The sequence below is a fragment of the Galeopterus variegatus genome, unplaced genomic scaffold (genome assembly GCF_000696425.1).
Source record: "Galeopterus variegatus unplaced genomic scaffold, G_variegatus-3.0.2 Scaffold196, whole genome shotgun sequence".
NCBI classification, from domain to species: domain Eukaryota; kingdom Metazoa; phylum Chordata; class Mammalia; order Dermoptera; family Cynocephalidae; genus Galeopterus; species Galeopterus variegatus.
In genome coordinates this window covers 509,366-515,799 of record NW_007726307.1, presented here as the reverse complement: position 1 = coordinate 515,799, position 6,434 = coordinate 509,366, and the positions used below count along the sequence as shown (strand labels likewise).

The 6,434-nt window shown below is 42.4% G+C and overlaps 1 protein-coding gene across 2 annotated transcripts in view; it reads left to right on the top strand.

Moving 5' to 3' along the window:
* RAB7A (RAB7A, member RAS oncogene family) overlaps positions 1 to 6,434 on the top strand; it is an 86,414-nt gene that overhangs the window by 15,165 nt on the left and 64,815 nt on the right. The window contains exon 1 of one of the 2 annotated variants that reach the window (XM_008565282.1): positions 3,267 to 3,342. The exons of the other annotated variant lie outside the window; for it this stretch is intronic. The gene's annotated coding sequence lies outside the window, so the exon portion shown is untranslated. Of the gene's footprint in view, positions 1 to 3,266; positions 3,343 to 6,434 lie in introns of those variants that run through there. 2 annotated transcript variants of the gene reach the window in all.

Here is a 6,434-nt window from a genome sequence, read left to right as displayed (position 1 = left end):
ATTTGTATAGTTGCCAGTTGTCAGTTTTCTTATTCTTTGACAGTTTAGTGAGTGGGAAAAATTTAAATGATGCCTAATTGTTTAAGGCTTGGCATTTCTTTGTTAGTTAGATTAAGCTTTTTAAAAAATACTTATTAGCTATTTATGTTTTTGTGTGAATTGGTTCTTGTTTTGTAAAGCTCAGGTGAGGTCCTCCTTGCCCCCATTTATAAACCTCATTTGTTTTGGTGGCTGGCTGGTACCAGGAATAAACTTTTCATATGGCAAGAATTTTGATCCTTTTCCTTGTTGCAAACATTGTTCCTAGCTTGTATCTCTTGGTTTGGTTTGGTTTGGCTTGGCTGATGTCATGTTTTTCTTGTACAGAAAATTTTCTGTAGTCAAATCTGTTGATTTGTTTTGTTTTCTGGGTTTTATATTGTACGTAGGCCTTCCCCAACTTGAGGACAATAAAAACAATGTTTTCTTCTAGCCCATTTAGAATTTTTCCATATAGTACAATGTCAGGATCTTTTTCAGGATGCGTAGTCGTCCCAGTGTTTTATTGTATTGTCTGTTATCCCTTCCTCACTGACTAGAAATTTTTTTTTATCACACACTAATTTCCCACCTACCTGTGTCTTTTTTTTNGCACTGTAGCAGTGCGCCACCGGGCCGTCCCCCAAGTAGCTTTTGATAGACACATATACATATACATTTGTTGTGATCCTTGGCTGAAAAAAGGAAATACCTGTAAACTCTTCATGTTTTTTGAAATCAGTGGGTTTCATATTTTGACATTCTCTGGCTCTTGGTCATACTGCAGTGGCTTTTGCAATATCCTAACTGGCAAGATGACACCATCAGAAATTTAAAAGGACCCTGTTAACCATTTTAAAAATTATCACCTACAGGAACCTTGCCATTCATTTCTTTGTGAGAGGCAAGGATGACCTCATTGCTAGGTGGTTAGATTTTTCTTTGAAAATGCACTTATTTCTACAGTTGGTTAGAGCACGGCCTTGTAACACCAAGGTCAAGGGTTCAGATCCCCGAAAAAAAAAAAAAAAAAAAGGACTTGTTTCTAAATTACAGTAGGAGCTTAGATGTCTTAAAGTGAATAATTTTCTCTGTTATCCTTCTGGATAATTTGGTGACTATAATTCAAAACTTGTGTTTTTTATAAAATTTAAGTGAGATTATACAGTACACAATGTTCTACAGCTAGCTTTTTTTTTTTTTTTTTTTTTGTCCTTTTTGAGACCGGCCGCACCGCGCTCAGCCAGTGAGCGCTGTGAGCGCACCAGTCATCCCTATATAGGATCCGAACCCAGCGGGAGTGCTGCTGTGCTCCCAGCCCTGCACTCTCCCAAGTGTGCCACGGGCTCGGCCCTACAGCTAGGTTTTTAAAAATTCAGTTATATGTGGTAGACACCTTTTCTTGTAAGTATATTGTTTTTAGTGACTGTAGTTTTGCATTTACCATGGTTTAATCATCCTCTATTTGATGTTTGTTTTTTCCCACTTATCCAATCATTTCCTTAAGGTATAGGTTATACATACTTAAAATTTTTCATTGCCATACTGCCTCCAGGAAAGTTGTATATGAGGGTATTTCAAAAAGTTCATGGAAGGGCCGGCTCATGGCTCACTTGGGAGAGTGCAGTGCTGATAAAACCAAGGCCATGGGTTCAGATCCCATATAGGAATGGCCGGTTCACTTACTGGCTGAGCGTGGTGCTGACAACACCAAGCGAAGGGTTAAGATCCCCTTACCAGTCATCTTTAAAAAAAAAAAAAAAAAAAAAAATATGTTTCTTCAGATGTACATTGGGAATAATTCATTTGACTTAGTACATTAGTAATTCATCAAATATCCAACTAATATTTATTTAACATTTACATTGCGTATGTCACGGTGTTAGATAATTATTATGAAGGTTTAGCAACAGATTACATATTGCTTAAGAAATGTGTGTTTTGGGGGCCGGCCCATGGCTCACTCGGTAGAGTGCGGTGCTAATAACACCAAGGCCACGGGTTCGGATCCCATATAGGGATGGCCGGTTAGCTCACTGGCTGAGCATGGTGCTGACAACACCAAGTTAAGGGTTAAGATTTCCTTCCCGGTCATCTTTTTAAAAAAACAAACAAACAAACAAACAAACAGCCAAGCTGGGACCACTAGAGCTCAGGGGAAGGAGGGGAGACACCTATGGAGTACATGAAGGTGGGAGAAGCCACAATGAGAGAATGAAAAAACTGCTCCGACTGTTTTGTGCTATGGCCACTTTAAGGCTGGAGCTGCTGCGTGCATGGAGCAGGAGCTGGCAAAAAGCTGCAGCTGTGCACTTGGGATGAAGTTGCTTGGAGGCGGCAGAGGAGAAGAGGGCCTTGATGGCCCCCAGGCCAGCAGTACCACCAACACAGTTCCCATGGACCTACATAGTACCCAGGAGCCATAACACCTGAAAAAAAGGAGCCACTCAGACGCTGTTGAGTCATCATGAGGGACTGGAGCATGGCCCATCCCATGGGAAGTGTTTGCAGCATGGGTAGTGGGGGAGACAGGCCCACTGGGGGAATGCTAGGGCACAGCAAGGAGAGCTGATCTTACCCCCAATCAGTGCAGGACCACTCAGAGGAGACTGGTCAGGAATACAGAATTGCAAGGGGTGCAGTGTGAGGAAAGCCCAGACCAGTATTTCTATACAACCCAGGTGTGCCAGATTTCACCAGACCCAAAAGTACCTATAATGTCAACTGTTATAACCTGAGCTGCACAAAAAGTCTTCCCTAGGGAATCAGTAGCAAAGCAGCAATTTAGCTCAACCACAGAGCTCAAGTACTGGTCCCCACAGGAAATTCCCCCAAATTAGTTCCAGTGTAGAGTTTAAGTGGTGGGAACAGCAAATAATCCAACAAAGAACTGAAAGAGAAAACAAAGTACCCACAACCAAAGTTTGATAACTAGTAAAGGTCTCATTTCATCAAAGAACCCCTATAACACCTAGAAGGACCAGAAGTCCCCTGGACTACCGAGCCAGAAAGGGGGGAGGGCTGGGGGCCTCAGCCATGCCCCCTGACACTCACAACCAGTCCCAAGGATGGGAGCTGAGGGCCTCTTCCACACCCTCTGACAAGTGTAACCACCCTGACAACAACCACTGAGACACTGCAGGAAATGCCCCAGGCTATCCTGAGCTGGGGCAATGGGGGGCTGAGGGCCTCATTCACACCCCCACTGCACAAGCAACCAGCCCAGCGGCAACCACCAAGCCACCTGCTACTGCGGTCTTATTTGCTCCTGCTTCATAACATATTTTGATAAACTAGGAAGATTTCCATAGAACTCTGCTGAAGGTAGGCTCAGATACGTTTACTTCTGATTCAATTGGTGCCCTTTCTACCCCTTGTCCTCGCCCCTTGGTCAGTTTGACTGGCAGACTCATTCATCAAGAAATTTAGAGAAAGCCTTTCCTAAGATGCCCCAGCAGAGTGAAGAAGCTGAATTTCTCCCCCTCCCACAGTGTATCTGGGGCAAATACTGTATAAATTGCTTTTTCAGTTAATAGGTTTTTTGAGTACCTACTATGTCCCAGGCCTTGTGCAAGGCAGTAGCTGTACTGGGTTTGGTGGGACAGAGGTACATATCTTTGCTTTATCTAATGGGTTGAAAAAAGACCTTGGCAAGCAAGTGTTAGATTTTAAGTTATGTTCATGAAGCTTCTAAGCATTTCATGTTTTGCCTTCTCTGGTCTTTCTTGCAGAATTTCAACCTATACAGTTACTTCATAATCTGCAATCTAGATGGATTTTTACTGATAACTGTTATGTTGTCTAACTTGAAAAATTGATTCCTGGAGGAGGGTTTTTTAATGGCAGATTCCATAGGAATGTCCCAGGATTTGCATACATTAAAAATGTTTCTTTTTTGCCTTATGCATTGTCTATTTTAACAGAAAAAGAGTGGTTTAATTAGTTTTCACAGATAAAGAGTCGACCATTGATCCTGACTTTTGCTTTTGAAATAATATTAGCAGTCGGAATTGGGAAAAATGATTGCCTTTTAGGCAGGAAAAAAGTACCTAGGTCATCCAAGTCTTTCTTTTTTTCTCTTATTATCTTCTGAAAGCATAGCCAATAATTTCTGGATGTTATATGAAATCCTGTCTGTATGCAGCTGTCCAGATGTTCCTGCCAAATGGCTGTCTTTTGTGACTTGCAGTTTTGTGAGCCCATAAAGTAGTGTGGACTTGTAGAGTACCCTTGGATGTTATATGAAATCCTGTCTGTATGCAGCTGTCCAGATGTTCCTGCCAAATGCTGTCTTTTGTGACTTGCAGTTTTGTGAGCCCATAAAGTAGTGTGGACTTGTAGAGTACCCACCATCTGCTGGGAGGAGGATAGGGGAGCTGTCTCTGTGAAAGGTGAAACCTTGTGGTCAGGTTTCTGTTAGCCAGGTGGGGAGATAAGGCAGTATTAGAAAGATGCCCCATGTGACTATGTGTGTGAGAAGGAGGGGCATGTGTGGGGCAGCCCTGCAATGCCTCTCAGACCCCCCCAGATGATATACACAGTTTTGGAATAATGTTACCTGTTCAGAGGCCAAAATCAAACAATGCCTGTCAGAATCTGAGTTGGCTTTTCTGCTTCCCACTGCAGTGGTAGGGAACACCAGGTTCTGCCTGGGGAAGGGGAGTGTGTAGTCACCATGCAAGCACCTAGAGGATGCATTGTGCCACCTGCCATGCCAGGGAAATGCCAAAGGATGAGACAGCTCCTGCCCTCTAAGAGTTTTTCTGCTTGGCTGTTTGACATGTGCAGCACCACCTATAAAAGAGGATGATGTATGAAAAAAGTTAAGATGTGGTAGTAGGCTACAGGATAATTTTTAATTTTTTTGTGAATAGGCAATGATATATTTGATAAAACCAGTTGTACAAAAGGAAACCTTGAAAAAAGTCATCCCACTTGAATTCCTACCTACCTGGAGGCAGTGTTGAACCACATAAAGCTGTTTTTTGAACTACAAAAAAAGTTTTATAGGATAATAAACACAAATGGGAACATAGCTTGTTCTGTACCCTACTTTAAAAATATGTATGAGCACACCTTAGAATGTTCACTGATAATACATGTGAATCTGCCTCACCTAGAATATGTATTTTGAATTGATGTGGGGGCAAAGTTTTTTCCCCCACTTGGGTTTTCTTGACTGAGAGGGATGCATCCAGGGAGGAGGAGGAGAAGTGGACCTGTGACTTTCCAAATATGTCAATGTGGCAGCCCAGGAAAGTGGGCTGTCCAGGTAAGCAAACGTCCTTGGGCAGGGATTTAAGATGTGGTAGGAATGGACAGTGAGGGGAAGAACTGGGGCTGAACGTGTTAAGAAAGTAAGCATGCTCAGCAGTGCTGCTCAGATGATCAGGTGGGTTTTCTAGTTTTCAGGTGTGTTAATGTTCAACAGCTCATGTAGGAAATACTATGATGTGGCTAAAAACAAAGGCTTCGTGGGACTCATTTTCACATTAGCCACATTTTGGTCATGGTGATCTATTTATGTTTACATTTTAGAAGGGAATGTCAGGATTGCAGTAGAAGGGATTTGCAGGTGGAATAGCATAGGCATGAGTATGCAAGCCTAGTCTAAGATGGTGTCTGTCTGACAGGCTTCGAACAGATGAGGGGTGGGCACGGGCAAGCGCAGCAGTGAAGGAGAAGCAGGGCTGATTGCTCCTGAAAAGCAGGATTAACTGTAGATGCCTGGCAGTTCAGGTGTGGTGTGGTGCCCAGGCTGGTACCAGTTTCTGGTGATACAGAATAGAAGCCCTCACCTTCCCCTATTGCACCTCACTAGTGATCATGTCATATGTGTGGCCACTGGCTGGTTAGCTGCTCATGTAGTTTTGGCTGTTTTGAAAGAAGAACTTGTTTAGTGGGAATTGCTGACTGACTTTTTGAACATCAGTTTCCCAAGCACTCGAAGTCCTGGCTTACCCTATAGATAAAAATTAATTGCCTCAAAAAAGGCATGTTTTAGAAAGAGGTTAGAGATTTCCACTTCTAGAATGAGAGCTAAGAACTTTCCCTGTGTAGAGCATTATTTGTATCCTTTCTCAGACAAAGTGTACTTCAAATAGTTGATGGAAAGATTGGTATTCTTTTAATTCTATTTTTCCATGAACTTTTTGAAGTGTCCTTGTACATGCTTCCATTAAGACAAAGAGAGCTAAATATTTGAGAAATATTCAAGTTTTTATGTGTGCTCAGCCCAGGGTTAGAAGTATTAACTCCAGCTGCAGCTTCAGGGCATTGGGCATTTATTTCCAGAGTAAAGACCCTTGATGTAAAATATCATCAAGGGTCTTAACTATGTCGTGCTCCTTCTTAACTTCTTTTTTTTTTTTTTCTTTTTTGTCTTTTTTCGTGACCGGCAACGGATCGCAACCCTC